The following is a 24,928-nucleotide window of genomic DNA, read 5'->3' on the forward strand; positions in this document are numbered from 1 at the left end:
TGAAAAAGGCTTTGTAAGCCGAAACGTTTGTGTAGAATATTATTTAGTATTTATATTTTTATGTTAATTGTATTAATATAAAGTTATTCTAATTATAAGCTCGAAATAAGCCACGACATTGTTTAATTAATTTCATTTTTTTAATTAAGACTATTCGTAATATGTAATAAAATTTAATGTACAAACACTTACGAAAATAATATTGTGAGTAATAAAGAAATCAGAATCTTACAGTCTCTATCTTAAATCTCCGAAAAGAAGATCGTAAAATTTTATCGATTATAAATGGTTCGCGATTCACAACGCTGTTCTATTTCAAATTTACACGGTAATATTGGCCCGATAATCGAAAAATGTCCGATCTAGTTACCCGATGAACACTGCTTCACGATTTCACGTGTGTCAACCTGATGACATCCGCGACACAGAATGGCGCGGAGAGAGTTTCAATGTGAAGAATGAAAGCGGGTCGTCAGGAGAGAGAGAGAGAGAGAGAGAGAGAGAGAGAGAGAGAAGCGCGGACGGCCACCTTCCAGCTCCTAAAATAACCCCTTTGAGCCACACTTCCACCCTTTCCAACAGCCAGCCGAAGTAGCTGTACCGCCAGGAACGGTAATGGTGATAGCGATGATGGGGTGACCCGTGCACAATTATACGTAATTGAATTGGGCATTATGAATGTCCTCGAATGAGAGAGATCGTATCGGCAAAGCAATCGCTAGATAAACTTCCGAAAAGTCACCTTTGATTACTTTGAAAATTCCTCGAAAAGAAAGCAAAATTTCAACGCAGAAAAAAATTGTTAAATTAGAATTCTCCTTTTATTATAATATATTAGGTGTTGGAATTAATTCGTAGCGTTTTACAAGTGATGGGAAGTACTTTCATTAATGTATTTTTTAATGCTCATGTGAAATAAATAACATTCTTTCATTAAAAAACGCTACGAATTAATTCCAACACCTAATAGTTTAATTTAGAATTAATAATATCATAAAAGTCTACAACAATTGCAATTTATGAAAAAAAATTTTGACGTAAACAAAACAAATTTAAACATCATCTTTGTTCTGCGTTACTCTGCAACATAAATAGAAATTTAAGCAAGTTTCTTTCTCATGGACGTTGTCAATTTGACACCTTTTTTTCTTTACATTAAATCCTCACACTTATATGTACCCTATTTAGGATCGCCGCATAAAATGCGGCCAACACGCCAAATATGTGTAATCATCCCACACTCGCATTGAGATGTTCCCTCTGCATGTTTCCTCGCGTATCCGCGGTCATCGTCCGTACCTAACCATGAAACAGGCCACTCGCTCGCAGGGAATCCCAGCTGCGCGAGGAACCAATTACGCGTTATACAGCCAGGACTCTGTACTGTACTCCCTGCCGTAGAATTTACGGGATTAATGCTGATTGGAAACTCCGCCACTCAATATATCATTTGCCAAGTGTTAGTACTTTGTATGCTTCGCCGAATGCGCTTCGCGAATTTTTAATACCCTCAATTTAAAAGCGATGCCATATGAATAAATTTCAATTAGTATCGCTTTGTATTCCTCGCAAAGAACGTATTAATTTTTACCTTAATTCATCAATTAATTAAATAACTAATTCAGAATTTACGTAATTTCAAAGTGGTTCCTATTTTTAGTTAATAAATTAATAAATCTGTATTATTTAAATTTTTGCATATAAATATTAAATAAAACGCTATGTAAAAAATTCCAAACTTAAAAAAATTATACAATATTTATATAATTAAAACTAATCTAAATATAATTCACGTATAACAATGTTAATACTTGCGAAAAAATTCATAAAATCATGGTATAATGTAAAATGACGTCTATTAAACTGGCAACCACTTCAGCACAATCAAACGCGATCTATACATTTTTTTGCTATTTTTTTGCTAATTTTTTGCTCTATTCCCGATTTTTTTGCTCACTGTTTAAATCGAAAAATTCGACCAAGAGTGTCTGTGTTCTATTCTTAGAGCAATTAATTCTATAAACATTTTAAGATCAAAATGAATTAATTGCTTTAATTTAAACTTGATTTAAGTATTAAACTTATTGGAGTTTAGAATATATTTTGAATAAATTCAATGCTTGTGATAAATTTATGATAGATTATTCTGGATGATATGAACTTTTTAAATACTTGAAATAAGTAATTACTTACATAGAGTAATTATTACTTGCACATTTTTCTGTGTGTAGGAATAATTCGAAATATTTCGAAATATCTTACAAAAAAAATATTTATATTATCATTAAGGTATTTTATTCTTATACGCGAACCTGCACAGCCACACTCTTGGTCGAATTTTTCGGCTTAAACAGTGAGCAAAAAAATCGGAAATAGAGGCAAAAAATTAGAAATCTAAGAAAAACAAAAAAATGTGTATAAGTCGCGTTTGATTGTGCTGAAGTAGCTGTGCTAACTTAAGACGTTGTAAAAAGAAGTTGCGCAGTTCTTTAATATATTTATTTATTGTAAAATATATTTATCTCTGCTCGTCGCTGTAAAAAGACTTTTTGAAGACGCTAGCGATCACTGCCGGCGTTCCGCTATTAACGGATTACATCTAATAATGGCACGAAGGTTCCGTGTCATTAGACGGGTGAATTAACGAGATACGCGTACGGATAGGCCCACAAGGAACGCCCACGGGTCTTTCTCACGATCCACGTTAGACTACGAGATTTCCTACTTTAACGAAAGGAAACGCTCCTCTGTTCCACCCACCTTATTATTCCATGCTCGGTCGTTCGTGTGTCCCACGGGTAAATACTGCAGAATAAACGGAAATATGGCAAGATCAGAATCCATGATATGATACATAAAATCGATACATAATATGATACGAAATATGATACATAAAATCCAACCTCAAAAATGATTCATCTACTTTATAGAGATGTTTTGAGACATAAATTCACGAATCTTATACACAGAAAAAAATCAATCTATTGCTAAGAAAAGTGACTACACAATTAATTTTCTTTCTTTTAAGAAACGGTTATCTTTAACGAAGATATTTTCTTGATAATCTTAAAATATACTTATTACAAAATTTCAGAAAAACTCATTATTATGTCAAAACAAGAATTTATTATTTTCTTTTGAAGAATATTATAAAATTGATCAAAGAACACGAACTTTTCATAATAAGCAAGTCGAATTTCTTTTAATTTAATAAATTTGATTTACAAGTATTAAACTTACTAGAATATATTTTGAATAAATTCAATGCTTGTGATGAACTTATGATAGATTTATGGATATATGAACTTTTTAAATACCTGAAATAAGTAATTATTACTTGCATAGAGTAATTATTATTTGCACATTTTTCTGTGTGTAGAAATAATTCAAAATTTTTTGGATATCTTACAAAGAAACTATTTATATTATCACTAACGATAATATAACAAATATCATAAATAATTTACTAACATTTCTATCATTCAGCAAAAAGAAATCTAAGAAAAACAAAAATTGTTACATATATTCTTTGATAAGCAATTTGAAATTTAAATTTCCGATGTAATTATCATCATTATTATTTTACGTCAATTCTTAATTTATCCGACAAAAAAGATTAAAATTGTGTAGACACTAAACTCTCCATTTTTCTATTACCTTCTATCGATTGCTTTTTTTTTCACGGAAATGTCAAATCCGAAAATTAAATATGTTCAAATTATAAAGTCAAAAAGACCAGGAATATCTTCATCGATTGCCTATCGCGTGTGACATCCGCTTTAATTCTTCAAACGTAGCGTCGGTGACACTTCACACTTCACTAAGCGTGCGTCAGGGATGATGACGTCAAATCGCGTATACATACACACACAAACACACACACACACACACATATAAAGAGAGAGAAAATATACATATTCTTTCTCTCCTTCTCTCTTTCTACGCAAACTGTGTTCAGCACAAAGTGAATCGGGAGAGAAAAAGAGAACCTACTGGCGAGAAATACCGTGGGAGGAGCAGTGACATGACTCGTACAAATGACGAACGTGAGCATACAAACGAGAGCATGGGGACAATGGACTTCGAGTGGCTAATCCACCTAGAATCACTGGAAAAGTCCTTCCTAAATATATCATAGTTGTCTTTAGATAAAGTTCCTATATATGGAATAAGCGACCATTTCGAGATTCTTCCGGTACAGTTAGATCATGTAATCCTAAAGATTCCATTATGATATGAAATATTTTACAAGATCTACTTCTATACGAAAAATCGTTTGTTAAAAATATTGATCTTACAGTCACTTTACATCAAGATCTGTCGAATGTACTTACAGTTATTACATGTGAATCTAAAAAATACCGTTTGATTTATTTAGAATAAAATTTCGTATCTTACGACATAGATTCAATAATTACATTTTAATTAGAGATCAAAATGTAAAAATATACTTTTATTGTGAGCAATAAAAAGATTATTACAAGATTTGACACCATTAAAGTATTGCACGGATTTTATAGAACGCTCCACAATATTACATCCACAATAAGATATTTATTGAATCTCTAAACTATCAATAAGTCTGGCTTACGTCAGTTATTATAAAAATAAATGTAAATGTAACAAATATTAAATTGCCTTTCAAATTTTATTAAATCTCAGAGAAGGTTAATTTCTTTTTCTAATGACATAATTTAAACGCATTTCTTTTTCTAAGTTTAATAGAGAGACGACTACGAATACGAGCTAACATTATGTAAAATTTTAATCTTCCTTTTTCATAATAAATTCATTCTTTTTGAAATACTTTCCAGTGAGATTGGATTAGGTCATTGTTTAATAATGTAAGAGATCGATCATATTTTGTGCTAAGAATAGAATTTATGTAAGTATCATTTCAACTTTGATATTTAGTGTAAGTACATTGAAACCCTTCTGGACCTAGTGTCTTTAGTGAATTGTCCCTCATCTGCCAAATTAACAAATTAAACGCCCGTCAAGGTAGAAATTACACTTGACAGTTATGACATTTATGTTACCTTCTTGATCTTGCGGTTGGTACGAATGAAACATTCACAAGTTTCCAGCAATCTGTGCCATAGAACCAAAAATCAAAACACTTATATTTTCAATCTTTTATTCTAGTCGATTATCGATATTCTTTATTCAAAATCGAAGTTTTAACATATGAAAAAAATACTAAAACATCTATAGATAAAGAAAAATTAACAATAATAGTTTTATCTTTTCTTATCTTTTCAACGATAAATTATATGATGACATTATGTTAATGATTTAAGCAAATCTGGCTACAATATACTTTAAATAAAATAAAATTAAAGTTAAGCTTGCTGAAGATTGATCATTTTATGGATTATTGTCATTTATCATGCAATTATCAAATTAATAGCACATCGCTAGTGATTTATAAATTTTATTTATTTATTTAATCCTTCATTTTCCTATAATAAATAAATTTGATAAATTTTATTGTTTTAAAATATAATTAAATTTATTAAACACGTATCTTTTTCCTATATAGTACTTCTCAAAAATAACTCACAATGTTTATTGCCAAGAGGAAACGTGGTTCGTCGGAGACATTCTATACATTTGTTATAGTCGATAAGTAGTCTCACAGGTAATCCGATCAGCGGCAAACCAACAAGCTGTGGCTGGACAGACGCGAGATGTCTCAAATTAATACGATCGTGAGAAGTGATTATCATCGTATTGATCGGATTCACGCATTTCCCAATTAAGTAACTTATCATTACTCGGAAACACCAGGGAAACATTAACAAATGCAGAAAATTAGGCCATTCTAAATTATTATACACGCATGACTTATGACATCCCTCTATATAACTACCTTGCCGAAATATTGAAAATTGCGAATAAAAACGAGAGAATAAAATTGCACGATTATATTTCTTCAATCTTGAAAGCAAATTAAATTATAATATTATAATATTCGAGTGATGTGTTAGTTATATACGTTTCCAATCATCAAATAAAATTAAATTTTCACGTTTTCATAATAATTCAATTCAATTTTATTTTAATTATCTCGTTCATTATAGTTTCTCTTTAAAAAAAAAACATTAAAAAAACGCTTATTCATTAAACGATATTCACAAGAATAAAATAAAAATAGAAGAAACGTTGACTCTCATTTATGAAAATTGTCTCGAACGCCAAAGGTCAGTTAACACATATGCACATCCCCGCCACGTTATCCCAATTTCTCCAATTATCCTGAATATCAGAGCATGGCAGGATTTTGTTATTATATTCAGCCAATTACTCAGCCGATTCTTACTCGTTTTTTGATGCAAAGAGCGAGCATCGCGATTACACGGGCCACCTGCTAGTTATTACGACAATACTAACATTCAATTACGACAGCGACGGTGGTAAACTACTGTTTATTATTGTCTGGCATACCGTAGTTAACGATCCCTGTCACGTCAACACGCGTTAACCGTGAGATGTGGTGGATGCCACGACGGATTCCTTACGCAGGGTCCTTCCTGCCTGTCTGACGGACTATATCTTGGTGTTCTCCCCCTTGGTAATCCTTGGGGTCCTACTAATTTGACCAGTCTAGACTATGGTAAGCAAGTTTCTCGCTCGGCAGAGATCCACACTTCCGAAACTGAACGGTAGATACCCGACAAAATCAATCCTGTCGTATATCGTGATTACGAATGATACTTAGCATAAAATTCTTTAGACGCGGCAATATTTATCAAGGAGATAAATTCCAAAGAAACTTTGTGAAAGACATGACTTTCGAGAAAATAGTGAAAGTTTAATATATCGTTACTATTATATTATACTATTATTTTAATATTATTGTATTAATATTTTATATTATTAAAAGTTCTCTCACACAATTTTTTCATATATCTTTGAACAATAAAATATTCTTTTTCATACCTTCATATACTTATTCCTTATAATTTTCATAATATGTGGAAAATACTATTAAATGCAAAATATCGATACTAAATATGAAAGTGATACAAGCATTTTACACATCTCGGCTGATTTGGATCCCAGGTCAAACCAGACTAGATCAGAACCAGACTCGAGCCTCGGATCGAATCGTCGGATGTCGACAATAAGAAGCTTACCGAGTTACACGGAGCCTGGGCGAAGCCCGGGCCTCTCAGACGAGCTCTCGATTTATGCCGCGTTTACCAAGCGTGAAACTCTCTTCAGACATGTGTCCTCTTCCGATTTTCCCGAGAATCTAAGTCAGCGTTTAAATCAGCGGCCTGCTGGGCCGGTACGTCTGGGTCATCTCAGAAAAAGAAAAGTCCAGGTTCAAAAAACGTAGAAGAAAATCGAAGTTTGATCAATTCTTGTGTGATTTATAAAGTTATAAATAATATAACGTAAAAATTTAAGTATAATAAAAATTATACATGATTATCTACCTAATTTATATGTAATATAAAGTTATATCTACAAAGAAATTATAATATAAGAATCTGAAAGATGTGCAATTACACTTTCAATAAAATACATTAATTTGACATCTGTCGAATAATAGTCGAATGATAAGATGTAACGTATACATGACGTTCGCTATACATCAGTATAATCCGCCAATTAGGTATAGCCATTGCTCACGATTACGCAAACTGCGCAAGTATCATTCGCTGAAGGCAATTTGTATCGAGCTCCGAACTCCGAGCGTTCGTAGATACTCACGTAATTGCGCGGACACTTTGAAACGCACGGTCGTACCGTGTTACAAATAATAGTCACTAGTCATCGTTATTACGGTCCCCTGCAGTTGCCCAAGCGACCCTCGAAAGAGGGCCCTATATTAGTTCATGGATCCCATAGAATCCTTCTCATCCATTCCACCTCGGAGAGAAATCCGTCCGTGACAGAAAGAGTTCACTTGGTAATTTTTATCGCTGCAATAATCGTGTTACGAATAAATCGTAAAATATCGTCCATACAGCGGTAAGCTCCTTAACTTTGTTAACAACATTTGTCCTAACGTGCTACACCGAACATAAAGTTAAAGAAAGTAATCAAATTTTTCGTTTATTTATTTCAGACTCTGTATCGGCTGAACTTACTAAAATTCAATTATAAAGTTCTTCTTCGCGCAGTCTTTTCTAGCTTCTTAATCGCAAAAGCCATACTGCTCATCGAGAGTACCGACCTATTTGTTTTTGCACCGTGAAAGCCATGAATTTGCTTGATTGGTCGCTTGTTCTCGCTGCGTTTTCTCAACAAGGACCGTGAACTGGGATCAGCGAGACTTTATTATTAAGTTTCGCGTTCATCTTGCGGTACACCGCTGCGACAATTAACTGCAAACGAGTGCACGTGAGAGGGTGTTGTCGACCGAGCGACTCTTCCGGGGTGCGCTCTGCTCCAACGAGGGGGTGTTTATTAATTAATGAAGCGCGCGCGATGTGCATGACTTGAATCGCAAACAACGTTGGAAAGACAAGCCTGTACGCGAAAGAGCCAGAACATTGTCCTTTATGAAAAGGTGATGATATGGAATATTAATAGAGAAAAAAAAGCGAAATAGGGATCTAAAACTAAGAATAAAGCCTAATTGTTACAAAAAAAGAAAAATTATTATAAACTTGAGTATTTAGAAATTTATATGTAGAATTAAAGAGCATAATATCAAGAATAATATATAAATATTGTTAAATTTTTTTATTAAATATATATATTATATTTAATAAAATTATATTAAATTATATTAATTATATTAAATCTACTTGCAAAATAAAATTAAAAATAAGCTTTTTATGAAAAGAAAGTTGTTTATTCTTGTCTCTGTTTCATTCAGCTTTATGTTACAACTAAATATTATATTATTGATACTTGAGAAAGGAATATATACTGAAATAAATAAAATGTTCGTTGATTCAGTTTTTACACCAGTATAACTCGAGAGTACATTTCTAACAATAAGTATAAGTCCAAAATAAAAAGAGTGATCATTTGTTCTGTGAAGTAGAGACACAAATAGTTTTTAGGTCGTAACTGAAGAACAAAAGTTTGTAGTAAATTGAGTTTTAAGAATGGAATTTAACTTCAACTTCTTACTTTTTTTTTTTTATAGCTCAAGAGAGATGGATTTAATATCAAAATTGAAAAAGCATATGCAATTTCTTCAAGTAACCTCTGGATAATCTCTTACATTTTCAATATAAAAAATAACCCGGTCATTTTCCGGAAATGGTATCACTATTGATGAATACCGAACGTACATAGGATTCTCAATTCAAGACAAGAATTTGACGGATATGGCGCAGCAGAAGACGTTAACGATGCTCGCCCGCGCGCACGCGAGTTTACGCGAGGACAAAAAGCCGGGTGAAACAAAAGCGGAAGAGAAGTACGCGCGGGGTCGAACGGACACGGAGAGAAGGAAAAGCAGAAAAGAAAGAGGATTGCACGGGAGGGAAAGAGGGTGAACGAACAACGATGGAGGGTCGAGGCGGCTGAAGAGGACGAGGACGAAAGGTAGGCAACAAGATCGATAAACCAAGATGGCGACGCGCATTGCCGCAGAGTACCGCAGCCTGGCTCTCGACCGTCGGATCATCCTCGGCGTGTGTGCTTTTACATGCACGCATACACGAACATCCATTAACGGGATACACACTGGCTGTAACATCGTCGTAATCGCTTGAACTATAGATCGCTTCCTCCAACGTACTCATAAAATATCGTGCGAACATACGTATTCAAGTATCCAATTCGATCATGCTTATGTTCTCGTCAAATGTTTATATGTTCGTTGCACTAAATCGTAAAACTCGCTCTTGAAAATAAAGGGAGACAAAATCCTAGCTGATACATTCAGTCGCGCAAACCGACTGAATGTATCAGCTAGTGATCAGAATGTATTCGTGGTCAGACATGAGTCTGTTCACGTATTTCTACTTGATTTCAAACAGATCCATTTTTATTATAATTGATAAAAATATGTTACGTTTTATAGGAATGTTAAGATTTTATTTCTGTAATAGATTTGAAAATATGCATCTCTACTTTCATTCATTATTTTTAGCTTAATTAATAATAATTTTTACTCTATAATTTATTTATTTATTCCATTTTGTTTCTATGTCATTTCCAGTTATGTAAGTCCACTCAATTAACAAACATTTCATAAAAATTAGAAAAATTATTATATTTCTGTTAATTAAATTAAATATATTTTGATTACCAAATGTGCATATTAAAACACTACGTAAAAATATCAAAAAATTTAAATCTTATAAATCACGTTACATATCGATTAAAATTTGACAAACTGCTATTTTTAACGCAGATATATATTTATATTAAATTGTCACATTTTTTAAGAAATTAATAAATTATAATTTTAATAAATTAATGTTCAACGCATACATATTTTCATAAAAGCTGATAATTATTAACAATTAATTGTAATAAACAAGTATTTCACTCTTCATAATGTTGTATTACGAATTAATTTTATTATGAGCTCACGTCACGTATTATTATATAATAATATTAATATATTTCAATTTTAATAAATCACATTTTGACATTACACATATTTGCGTTTTAATAATTGAAAATACTAAAATTTTTTATCTCCTCACAAATGATGAAGAATGTAAAAATAGAATTTTTCATTTGCAACCATTGAAAAATTGTAATAATCGAAGCACACTCCATATTACAATTCCTTTCACGCAAAGTCCGATGAACTGCGATTGTGCAACCGAAACGAGACTCAGTTCGCCATCAGCAAGGCGCCCGCCGGATGTGCATTGCACTCGCAGAAAATTGAAAGGCTGATGCGATCCGCGAGGAAAACGCACGCGAGATTACTCCGCCCGGTCTCATGTTCCCTCATCGCATCCACCACTCGACGAATGCAAACCATGAATATCTGCAGAAACTTTCGATCCACACGCTCGACTGCTTCCGCGCTTCTGAGAAAAATTCTCGACGAGATAGCTCGCCATAGCAGTATCTCGCAGTAACACGATTCTATTCCAACACGAGGGGAGATTATGGGGATGATACATAGTGTGGAATAAAGCGCGATTTAAACCCTTCATGGGTTATATGCTCTCATCAGGTATGGAAAAAGAGTACATTGTTGTATGCATTGTTGTTATTATTTTTGATCAATTACAAAAACTGTTCTCTTCAATTAATGGGAGTGATGGATTGAAACCTTTAACTGCCGGTGTGCTGGACCATACGAATGCGATTCTACTTCATTTGTAACAGGTACAACATGTCAATTCAAAAGCCTTTAATATTAAAACAACTACATGGCATCACATGAATGAAAATGGACGTGGACGAATACAACAGAATTCTCAATGGACTATTCGCAACGGGCATTTTTCTCACCAGACTTATCTGTATTTCTGTACTCTTGCATTTATCATCCCCTCGTGAATCCCTCCGTCTTCGCGTTCATCCATATTCATCCTGTTTGCTCCGCGTATCACCGACAAACTTCCGCAACCTCGGAAGTGACAGCAACGAGAACAACGATCGTCTTTCTCCCACTATCGATTCGTATCATCTTCGATCTCGCCAACCAAGGGGGCGAAGTCCCGAGAGAAAGCGAGCTGATTCGTCGTCGTCGCGCAAAAGGGAATCATTACAGGACTCGGAGCGTGAGAGGCTCCGAGAGATATGGCCCCGGAGGGTATTTACGGGCGATAGCTATTCGGGAAGTGCCTGAGGCGTTTATAAAGTCCCATCAAACTCTCCGAAGGAAACTGTCCGACCGCGATGTCAATCATAGTCGCGAAGCTGTAAGAACGAACCCATGCTTGGTACGTGTCCGTTGGCAACTTCAGCGGTAAGATAAGGGTTGAGCAGTGTACACTGGAAGTATTCTCAATACATAACGTCTTCCTGGATTCCTTGAGGGTTCAATGTATCAAGTTTTTTTCGGCGAAAATTTTATTAAGTGCAAGCTTATTTCGCAATAGAAAAATTAAGATTTTAAGAAAAGCTTTATTTCTCCGACATTTTAAATTTTTATAGATTAAATATTTTTTTTAATTATACAAAATATAAATTAAATTTAAAATTAATAAATTTCGCATTTAATAAGCTATAGCGGGATGTAAAAACTTTTAGATTACTATTTGGAAATCTCGATTGCCTTTACAACTCTCCAAAAGTGCATCGAACAATAAAGAACGCTCGGCTTTAACATCCACCTTCTATCGCATGACTGACTATACTCGCGACATACGATTCTGTGGTTGTTTGTAAGGGGAAGCTGTCGACTTCCGAGCTTTGCCTTTGTTCGTGAAAAAAGAAGAGCTGAGTAACACGTGGAGACTTAATGCGCCAACCACAGTATTTGTTGACCGTAAGGTAAGATAATAAAAAAAGTTCTTTTATATTCCGCTGTACTTTACTTATTAAAGATGGAACTTTGAATATTCATGCATCACGACATGAAAATTCAAATAATAGTTTAATGAGGATGTAAACAAAATTATAAAGCGATTGAACTTCAGTTTTCTTCTTTCTTATCTTCTTAATTAACAAATAGGATAAAATATAGTTACGAAGTCACTAAAAGAATAATAAGCAAAAACAAGCTCATCATTCTTCTTGAAACTTTCAGAAACAGCTAACAGTATTGAGCTTATTGCCTCATATTCTTAGTAATTATAATACTTAATACTTTCCAGCTTGATTTTCCAGTTGTAATTTCGTTATTTATCATCTTCGACAATTTGTTTCTTCTCCAAGAATAAGGGTATGAGATATCAATAACGTGACGGCGCAAGTAAACGAAACGTTCGGCATAAAGGGGAATAACATGTTAATGAAAACAGATCAAACATTGGATGACAGCAGAGCAAAGGGCGAGCGAACGAGCGAGATAAATAGGGACGATGTAAACCGCGAGTAAACACGTTTTCTGACATCGCTCGTGCTGTTCGAGCTCTTCGAGGTGGACACATTCAAGGTGGTATAAGCAGAGCATGTGGTTATGTAAAGAGAGACGACTTGATTTCAATAGCTCGAGCGCGTGAAAAGTCTTTTCTGAAACACAACCCCAATATGAGCACCTTTTATATACTCCGTATTTTTGCCTCCACCACGCTTATTCGTCAACGCTTTTTTATTCACATTCGTGGAGTTAACAGAGTTACTATGAGTTGATTATTTACGTTAATATAATATTAAATATGATCTTGTTCTATAATAAAAGAAAGTTTGTCATTTGCAGAGCAACGTGATAAACATGGATCGTCATTTAATAATTCTATCTTTTAAAGTAAAATAATAAATGTGTAATTTTAAATACATTAAATAAGCTTCTCATAAAATAATATGAAATATTTACAAAATATGTACCAAATTTAGATTGTCGTTTAATTTTCGTATAAAACATTAGAAAAAAATATTTTCTTAAAATATCAAAAGTGATATCAGAATTGTTTTCATGAATTTCCATTTTTTGAACAATACAGTTCCATCAAATTTAATTTATAAAATTCTATTTTATAAATCCATCTAAAACGTATAACTTTATTATCTGTTTTTTTTTATCACTTTACTCGCAAGATTATTGGTAATTTCTTCTTTAACATTTATATCAGAGAAGATGTAATTAGATTATTTAAATTTGTAAGTCGTAAATGATACATTTAATATACAAAAAGGATTGCTACGAAAATGGACTGCTACAGTTTGAATGAATAAAATTGGTATGTTCGATCAATGACAAAATATGAGAGCAACCCACGCAGGTAGCTGAGCGTACAACACGAGAGACCGTTCATCCGAGCGGAAGCGGGCGCCGGGTTCTTCGTGAGATGGTGCCCCGGCAATACGAGCAACGTCAGTTGACAATATGCAGAGCGCAAGAAGGAGCGTGGGTCGACACGCGAAGGTCGCGATGCCCGAAAATCCATAACCATTCCCATTTACGGGATTGCGCTTGCGCGAGAACCGCTCTTCTTGGTCCTGAAGAAGAGCAGGCTAATAGCCCGTCCATGTCGCATTTTTGGTTGATTAGAAAGCGTATCCATGCAATTTGCGGAAATAATTTTGATAATTAATTGTTAAAAATCATCAATAAGACTTAAATATACAAACATTCAAACAGAGTTAAAAATTCTTGCTAATAATTAATAATTCAAAAATTGTTAAATAAAAATATAAAATCAATAGAAATAATCACAATTTTGTGATATTATTCAGCAAAATATTTTTATATAATTCTTTAATAATATAATCACGATAAAATCACGAAAACATTAAATTGTAAAGATGTATTTAATTATACAATTTGAGTAGCACTAACAGAATTATAATTAAAAATAAAAAATATTTTTCTTTTTCTTGTAGAACTTTAGAGGGGAAATGTAGTGCTATATTCGTGAAGTTAGAAGGAAGTTATTTTCAATTTTAATTTTTTAGTATAAAAAATGCGGATTTTTTTTATTTTAGTAAGGAATTGTAAAACTATGAAAAGTACTACTGAAACTATCATAATTTTTTTTCATAGAACGTCGTGCTAACACACACTTCACAGATCCAATCATCAATCTCAACTATTGATAATTATTCTTCTGGCACAATTATTCTGATTTAATTCTTTTTTACATTATCTCGGACCTCTTAATAATAATTAATAAAAAGCATATAATAGAAAAAATTGTAATAGAATTTCTTATCAACATAGGAGTACGATATCGACGTGGAAAAATAAATGTCGTAGTCGCTGATTCGATCAACGCTATTGTGTTACCTAATTAAGAACGACCGCGTGGTAAAGGCCAAGTTCTACACAGTCTCGACACAGTCTAAAAAAGCAAAAAATGAGATATAAAAGAGAAATAGGTAATCCAATTAGAAAGTACAAAAACACATTGTTTTATAGAACTTTGAATCGCCTTTAGCTTTTTGTCCACGAGCGCTTGATTAGTTCTATTAATTAAGATGGGATCTCACGTACAACATGATTTCATTTAATTAATTAATCCTATGTATAAAATTAATCCATTATAAAAGATTTCATAAGTAACTATTAAAGAAGATATCTTAACATTCAAAATTAAGTTGCAAAAAACGCAAAAGAAGTAATTAATTTTTAACCTTGTTAATATGTAAACTCACGTTCAATATATCCTTGTGTTTAAAAAAAATTAATTCTAAAATTGAATTAAAAATCAATAAAAATTATTAATCACGAAAATTATAAATCAGAAAAGAATTTAGCATAAAATATAATACTTATATTCAATGTTCAAAAAATTATTTAAAACAAATTATTCATGATAAAAAAGTAATATGAGTTATAAAATTAAAGAAATGTTAGAAAAAATGTCAATTAAAAACAACAATCGATTTTAACTTCTCCAGGGTTCTATCTGCCCGGGAAATTTGCGCTGGCGCGATAACGATCAATGACGTCAAGATGCACACGTATACCGTTGTTCATTAGTGGGGATGCAAGCCCGGGCTTTAATTACAGGCTCGACGAACACGTCCGAAGTGTCACCGCGAGATCTTTCACTTCTAATAATCTTCGTCAGTTGGCAATTAATTACTTGCAAAATGATAACGTCGCTTCTCCGAGCATTGTCCATAGCTTGGATAATAATCTTTGCCGACGTACTCAAGATAACGGCCTTCATATTGATTGACAACCCTTAACGAAGATACTGATTTTCGAACTTACAGAATATTAATTATTTTAGAGCTTGCTAAAATTTTACATTATGTAAATTTATATATTCTTCGAATTTCTTAAAACTACATTTATATATTAGGTGTTGGAATTAATTCGTAGCGTTTTTAAATGAAAGAATGTTATTTATTTCACATGAGCATTAAAAAATACATTAATGAAAGTACTTCCCATCACTTGTAAAACGCTACGAATTAATTCCAACACCTAATATTTGTATATATTTATTAATTATATACATAGAAATCAATTTTCTAATCGCAAATTGTTATTTACTATTTAAATTCAAGCATAATCATTCTCCTACGATCTTACAATATAATTCTTGATACAGATCGCTGAAAACAAATTTTTCAGCGCGGCAAAGATGAAAGTAAGAACTCACCAATTCAGAACGTCGCAAAGGATTCCATGTTCCTAACCGTCGCGTCGATCCCTGTAACAAAGATTCGGACATCACTCATTGAAATTAACGAGACACTTGAGGAGAACAAATGCCGAAATCGAATAATTACAAACAGATTCGAGGGGAAACTACGTGAATCCGGTCCTTTGTTCTCTCGCAGAGAACAAACGAGGAAAAGCCGTAATGGCAATCACTCGAGAACAACGCAATCCTTTCGCAAGATCGAATTTATGTACTTTAAAACATGAAACAAAAACGTTAACTATTTGCACTCCAAATTTTTTTCGAAAATATAATGCATATTTAAATTGGTCTTTTAAAAATATCGAGTGTGATTCGACATAGGAGTATAAAGGGTTAAAATATCCTTCTCGCAAAGTATACATATATTTTTCCACTAACACAAATATTCTATAAAAGTTTTAATCATTCATCTTTGTATTAAATACTTTTGCCAATTATTAGACAATTTAAGCTTAAAAATTTTGAAAGGTAAGATAACACGAGTTAAATAATGTATACAAAATTGAGATCTATTTATTCTCGAATTATTATTTAAATTCGTCAGAATATTTTCTTCTAATTTAATTAAATTCAGCATTCTTGGCTTCTTTTTAACGCAAAATAAAAATTATCAAAGAATTGATAACTATTTGCTGAAAAATCTTTCTTAAAAAGGTTTAAAAAAACTAAGCATTTCAGTTACATAATTATATTTTTCATTCAGCTCTCTCTCTCTCTCCTAATGCAAAATTTTTACTTACTTCTAATTAAGGAAAATAACTTATAATTTTTAATTTCATTAATTAAATAACGAAAGAAAATATATATATATATATATATATATATATATTAAATGAAATATATAGGGTAGAGATATATCCAATAAGTTTTAATGAAAAACAAAAAATTGCGAATATTGATCTTCAATAATTTTTTTCTCAAATATTATCAATTTTACAAAAAAATTGCTAAAGACAAAAATTGTTTATTTTCTTTTCATAGAACGCTGAGAATTTTTTCAGAATTTTTTATCAACTTTTTAATACTGCATTTTCTTATATTGGCAACTATTTTTATCAACATGAGAAAATACAGTATTAAAAAATTCTGAAAAAAATTCTCAGAACTTTATGAAAAGAAAATAAACAATTTTTGCCTCTTACTGTTTTTCTATAAAGTTAATATTATAGTATTTGAGTAAAAAATTATTGAAATCCAATATTCAAATTTATTTTTAGTCATTAACATCTTTTTAATTATTACAAAAAGTACAAAATGGTACAGGACTTTTCAACTCAGTTTAGTCCATTGTATCTACACACGAGCGCTTTGTCAAAACTTACCGGACACCTTGTATATACGAATTCGACAGTTCTTGAAGAGTCCGACTCTGTCACGTTATCATTCCGTCGAACTTTCGCAAATCCGGGACGCGATTGTTTTCACGAGCGCGATTTCCTATCTCCGTTTCCACCAATGAACAAATGACTCCATTGGGAAAAATGGAGTGGCCCCGAAGAACCCTTCTTCACCCTATGGCCGTTCGTGGCCCTCGAACAACGTCGATGTCACAATGCATCGTCTAATTGAAAACGACGTCTCGAGGATGCGTAGGAATGAGGGTGAAAGTGCGAACGCGCGAGGCATGCCTTGCTAAAAAGACGAGGGACTCCGAATAAAAAGGGCGTATCTTCTGGTGAAATGATATATCGAGCAAATTGAGTTCGACGTTACTCATCCCCTTTTTTTTCCCCTCGTATCGTCGTTTCCTCTTGTTTGATATTTGATCAATTATGAAAATTGAACGTACACACTCTGTCGAACGTTTTCAATGATCCGGGGAAAGTTACCTTCGTTACGTTAACGAAATAAAAGAGACTGATTTTCTCACCCACAATTAACAAATATAGTTGCCAACAGCTAATGTTCTCGTTCAATTTCAAGCCAATTTTTGTGTCCAAAAAGGTTATTAAAAAATAATATAAAAAAAAATTCTTTCCCCATATAATTTTAAAAAAGATTGCAAAGGAAATATTGTAATTTTTCAAACAAGTGTATTGTCTATCTTTTTTCAGTCTATCATTTTTTCCTATTTTTATTATTTTTCCTATTTTTATTAAAAATAATTCGTTAAATGCATATAATTGCATTTTAAAAAGAGAAATTCACACGCAAAAATTAGCTTCACATGCTTTCCACTTCACATGCTTTAGTTTAATAAATTATTATTTAAAAATCATATTTTTCCGTGAAATTTCATAAAATATAAATTTGTTCGGCTATCAGTAAAGTTCCGATCTGCAGCGAGTTTACCTAATCGCGTAGACGATAACTACGTTTCGATAAGATGGCTGTAGTGGTAATTAATGGCTGGTGATGAGGACGTGGTTCACACGCCCGCTAATTGCTATTAGGATCTTACGACTAGAGATAACGGCTTTGTCGATCAATGGTTTCTCGAATTTCAACATTTGCTGCTAATTCCGACTGTATCTACCAAATACAATATAGAAAATGCCTTTTAATCCTAAAAGTAAACAAAAATTGTTAACGTCTGTCATAAATATTTTTAATATTCACATAAGAAAAGAACGATCCTTGCCAGTAAAAGGAAAGTATAAAAATTTAACCAAATACAGATATAAAAATAATTTTCACCAATAACAGACCTAAAACTAATGTTTCACCATCAAAATAATTATATAGGACACTCAAATTGATTGTTAGAATGTCAGAACTATTTGCAGCGTAATTATTTGCTTAAGATTACGTAATTTGATGTTACGTTATTTTGATAGTGCAACAAAATTATTTTCGAATCTGTACTTAGCTAAATACTTCAGCAAAATCGTTCGTTACCTAAAAATATTAATTTCCCTTGCATATTTTAAATGAAACAAGAAAATGTTGAGTGTTTCATATCGCAAACTCACATACCGATCTGTAATATACATATGTATGCTCATATATATATGCGATATTATCCAAATTTAATCTCTTTATTCGAAACTGTAATCCGAAACTGCGTAATTACGCATGTTTGTAGTATCTCGACGATTGTCGGCGACATGTCGACGAATGGGTGCAATCTGCCGCCACAACAAAACATCGACGCGAGAGCCATTGTCCAATTTAACCAAGAGCTAGTACGAAGGGGTTGCGGGAGAATCAGACATCTATCCTTTTACAGGGGTTGGTACACAACGTCACAGCAATTATTTGGATTGATGTACACCATGTGCTCTCCCCTAACAAGACGCGATTCCAAGTGTATAATTTACAAAATAATGATATTAATACGTAATTAATAAGAAACAAAGCACTTCATAACCATAGGCTATTCCAAGATTCTATTCTTAATTTGAATAGAAATACAGTAGAACCTTGATTATCCGACCTAATGTAGATAGCCTTAAATTAAATAATAAAAAAAATCGAACAATAGAGATTATATTTTATTCTATAAAAACATATTTTAGATAAAAATGATTTTAATTATATCTTAAGATTCCTAATCACTCACCACGGCTCTTCAGATTGATGATGAGACGCGAGAAAACATAATGAAAATTCTTGCAAAAAATATTAAAATAGAAATATTTTTCAATAAAACAATATTTATTAAAGTACACTTGTAAAATATATAAAAAATTCTCTTTTTTATTTCGGAATAAAATAAAATCATATTTATCTCAATTCAACACCTATCATATAGTTTATTGTGATTTCTAGTTAAGCATTATTCAATTTCAAATATGATTATTTCTTGATTACCGAAATACAAGAGGAGCTTTCGCTATGTTTTAAAAATTTCTATTAATTAGAATTGTTGTTTTATTAACAAATACTTACATTTTAATAATTAAGTTTGCACATATTATTATTTTAATAATTAAATTTGCAAGAATTTGCTTTATGTATTTATTTTTACTTCTGATGTTGCAATTCAAAATGATTGTAGTGAATAGACAAGAACCTTATTCTATCATCAAATTTGTTCTTCCTAAAATCTTAATCAAATCAAACGTAATAATTCTTTGATACATTATGGAACTATGTACAGGACAGTTTTGTGCAAACATGAAATTAATTAGATTGACTGAGAGAGTGCTCGATTACAAAGAAGGATAACTTAAGGATTAGATAAGAGATCTTTGGTTAATCTAAATTCTACTGTAATAAATCTATCCTTAATCTCAGTAATAATCTTTCCTTAAGAAAACAAAAATCATTGTCTTGATTAATAAGTTTGTTTTTAAATAAATATTATTAAACACAAAATCTCATTGCGCAAGAAGCAAATTTTAAAGAAGGAAATAAATAGCAAACTCTTAATAGTGAAGTTTACTTTAAACTTGAAACTTCAGTGTAAGCTTGGTTAGCAAAATATTTAATTGCTTATTTTAAAATAAGCAGTCGTTTCTAATTCAATTCTTTCTATCATTTATTTATTGCTTATTGTTAATCTTCCGTTCTTATTCCTCGTATATACCAGGATTGGCATTATTTTATCTACCCCATAAAAACCTGGGCAAAATATGTGCAAACGATGCGCAATCGAAAGCTATAGAAATTTAATTTTTTTTCATGTTGGGAGGCTAACTTCACGACGATTTATTTTGAGCATATATATAAATAAAATGTAAATCGAATAATAACAATTAATAACACAACAGACAATAAAAAACAGAAAAAAGAGAAAGAGAAATACATAGATACTTAGATAGACAGATAGAGGTAGATAGATACTTAAATAGGGATAGAAGTAAAAGAAAAAGAGGAAAAGAGGGAAAAGCCAAATCGTTTCTACATAAAGATATTAGATGCAATCATATGCAAAAGACGATGTTGACGTACAGAATAGTAGGCGTTCGATCAGATGTTATTACGAATATGTAAAAAAGTAGAACTTCGATTTCGATAACCTAGATCAAACTTCGATAAAAAATTCATTTGCTGTTCCATATTAAATAGATTCCATTAAAATAGGTTCCATTAAATAGATTCCATTAAATAGATTCCATTAAAATAGGTTCCATTAAATAGATTAAATGTAAATAAAATACATAAAAAATTATATACACAATACATACTCACGACACGACGACTATTTTTATACACAACTAGATTAAAACACTAAATATTTTCGTAATTCTTCAATTTATATTACAAATATCGTCATATCATAACAAACTCCTTTCGCATGTTAAAATAAATATTTACAAGATTTAAATTATGAAAAAAAAATTAAAAAAGTATCTATTGTGAGGATAATATTATGCTAAATACTTTTAATTAGCATAATAACAATTATTAAAATTTTAATTGCTGTATTTTCTCGACATTAAAAGCTTGAAATAAATGTCACAATTTAACATCACAATTTTCTCGGTTATTTCTCGCGATTGATGATCACGTTTATTTATATCGCGCGAAATTTCAGATCGATAGCGTGTCGTATCCAGGTACAATAACCGCGACATGTGAAAACGGACAGAAATAAAACGGGACGCAGCACTACACGACAGAAATCCTATAAAATCCCAGAAGCGCGATTACCCGCTGGGAAAGCTCAGTGGAGTGATACAAGCGAGAGGGCGAAAGGTATTTAAATATGGATAACCAAGCCTGCGGGCTCAACCCCTTCGTAACCGAGGGAGATCCGTAAATAGACTGTGGACCCGTGAAAGACGAACAGCATCCGATATATGCTTAGAAAACGCACTGCAATTCAAGAAAAATGCGAAAAAGGAATCATCTCCACTGATCAAAGTTATGAGCTTCGAAGTTATGAGACTAAATATCAAATATTAATTAAAATAAAACATTCCAGCAGATTTTGCTTTCAATTAAAAACATATTTAATTGGAGGTTTAATATCTCCAAGTGGAGTAATTTAATTAAGAAATCAAATCTTCATTCAAAGACGTCTTAATGTTAAAAATTAAAAAATTATTAAAAGATGCCTAACATTATTAAATCTTCTCCAAGAAAGAAACGATTTGGATCTGTTGAGAAAAAAATGAGGTGATATATTCAGGCCATGATAAATATTGTCGACAATTCTAAAGTGGGTAATAAAAAAAATGAAATATTTTTTTCAAAAGAATTAAAAGTGATGTGATTTTTCTACGAACAAAGGCTCTCACGTGGCACGAAATCTCTTGGTTTATTTTCTCTATATTTCTCAATTTATAAAGGTTACAGATATCGCAAAAGTATTAATGCTGCATAATAAATTAAATTTTTATTACTTTTTACGTATTACTTTTTACATTTTTAATCGCTCACCACATTTTTACTTTTTAATAAACAATTTTTTTATTTTTTTTTTTTAATAATTTTAGCTAACAATAAACATAAAATTTAAAATAATTTTTAATACTTATCATGCTATATACAATTAATATAGAATTAAGGGAAGTGGAAAATATTGAAAAATTAAGGAAATTATTAAGAAAATATTGGAAAATATAAGGTTTTTTTTAATTTTTTTCGTACTTGATCAAATGTGCGGAATGACGTGACTCGTCCTCGGCTTATTTTACGATTGTTTCAACTTCGAGAAGATGATTTACTCGCTACCAACGCTACAGAATTTTAATAAAATGACACGCGAGAATTTCGCTACCCGTGTTCGCATTGCCAGATGGAGCCGCTACGTCGCCATCATTTTTAATCCATTTCGTAGAGTAACACGTCAAATAAAAATCCAACAAATGTCAGCAAAAATGGCAAAAAAAGAAATTTGTTTCCTTTTATGATGATATTTCTAGAAATAATTAGATAATGCAGTAGAGACAAGCGACAAAGATAATTATGACAATACATTTAAAATGCAGACGTAAAAAAAGAACTAATAAAATAAAAATTATAATAGTATTATATGTAGATACTTTCTCCTTTCTCTTTTCTAACCATAATAATATTAAAATATTTAGTAACTCTTCGTCTATTTAAAAGAAAGCTGGACTTAATCAGAACTATTAATGTCGGATGCTAATTTCACATATTTAATCATAATTATAATGTATGACCTAAATATAACTTACAAATCACAGGTATATACATATCTATATGAAAAGAACGATTTTGCTGAAGTATTTAAAAATTTAGCTGTGTGTGTGGCTATAGATGTAAAAAAATTTTGTTTAAATCACACGGAGACAATTTTTTCTTAAAATTTACTCTGAAAATATGACAGTCGTGGGACAACATTGTATTTCGAAGAATTTTAATAAATTCCGAAGAATTTTAGTAAATTTCTGCCATTCATTAATAAAATTACAATAAAGTATAAAATAAATTTGATGAACTGAATGGCATTGATTTACTGAATGGCATGATAAAAATCTTTAAAATATTATGTTGTACCATAACTGCCATATTTTTAGAGTAAATATAAAAAAAAATTCTCTCCATGCATCAATATAATTATGTAAGTTACTCAAATTAGTTGTTTGAATGTCAAAACTTTAATCATCAACGTTTAATTATTTTGATGATCCACAAAATTATTTCTATGTATCCAGGTAAATTTTTAAATATTTCAACAAAACCATTCTTTCTATGTATAAATATATCATTTTGACATACTTTCTAGTAACTAATTTATATGTTAATGCAACACTAGACTGGAATGACGTGCAAAGCTCATTTCATGAAAATAGCTAAAGAAGATTCCAACGAAATGGCAGAGAAGATTTTGCGGGAGAGACGATAGAACTTCCGTCGAGCTACTTTACCATGAAACTCAAAACCACGCGTAAAGTTCAACGCAATGTAACTCGAGTCTCGCCGCTCTTACATAGTTTAAACCATCTTCACAAGCTCGCCTAATAAACGAATTGCAAACTAATATTCGCTAACAGAAAAATTAATCAATAAAGTTGGAAGATTTCATTATTTTAGATAGCTCTTAATGCTTAAATAATTTTAATTATAATTAAATAATTTTAATTTTAATTAAATAATTTTGAAAGCAAAATATAAGATATTACAATTTTGTTTACACATTTTGTCTATTATTTCGGAAAATGCTTGACTATTCTAACTGTATAATTACTTACTTGAATTTATGTCAAAAGAGATATAAATCAACAGATACAAAAAACACATGTTTTATTTTATCTAAATATAATCTAGATTTTAAATTTCTGTTTGTTAAAATAAATAAAACATAAATAAATAGTAATAATAACTAATAAAAATCTAATCTTTCAAACAAGTAAAATAAAATCTCAAAAATTAATTATTTTTAAACAAAAATATATGATAAAATTCTCTATATATTTTCATTATATTTTATTAATATGAAAAGAGAAGGAATAAATCTTTATTTATTTCACATAATTAATGAGAATATCTAGTATGGCAATAATGTAAAATATTTATTAACAAACTTGCATAACATTCTGAAAAAATCAGTTTCCATTCCAATGAATTTTTCAGGTTGAAAAGTTATCAATGTAAAACCGACAACGAACAACTTGTCTCAAACCTGTTTCGATTGTAACAGTCGTCTCTGTTATCACCGACAAGTCCGCAACAGTCAAAGTTTTTCTGTCTCCCCCCTTCTCTTTTTCTTTTTTCCTCTCCCCCCCCTCACTCTCTCTCTCTCCAATGTTTACGGCAATCTGAAATTAAACTGCCAACCACCGACAATGCAAGTACCGCTACGATCTTCTCGCTTTTATCCACGCTCGCCGAACGAACTTATCAGTAAACCGCGTACATTCCCCTGTTTATCCGATCTTTGATGCATTACACTCCCGGGAACTACTAACAATGTCCGGATTATC

At 31.5% G+C, this 24,928-nt stretch overlaps 1 protein-coding gene across 2 annotated transcripts in view; it reads right to left on the reverse strand.

Moving 5' to 3' along the window:
• bsk (mitogen-activated protein kinase dJNK) overlaps positions 1-24,928 on the reverse strand; it is a 167,388-nt gene that overhangs the window by 130,516 nt on the left and 11,944 nt on the right. For both annotated transcript variants that reach the window (XM_087409455.1, XM_087409454.1), the window contains exon 2: positions 16,104-16,154. The gene's annotated coding sequence lies outside the window, so the exon portion shown is untranslated. The remainder of the gene's footprint in view (positions 1-16,103; positions 16,155-24,928) is intronic.

The sequence above is a fragment of the Acromyrmex echinatior genome, chromosome 9, assembly GCF_024713525.1.
Source record: "Acromyrmex echinatior isolate Ae372 chromosome 9, ASM2471352v2, whole genome shotgun sequence".
NCBI lineage: Eukaryota > Metazoa > Arthropoda > Insecta > Hymenoptera > Formicidae > Acromyrmex > Acromyrmex echinatior.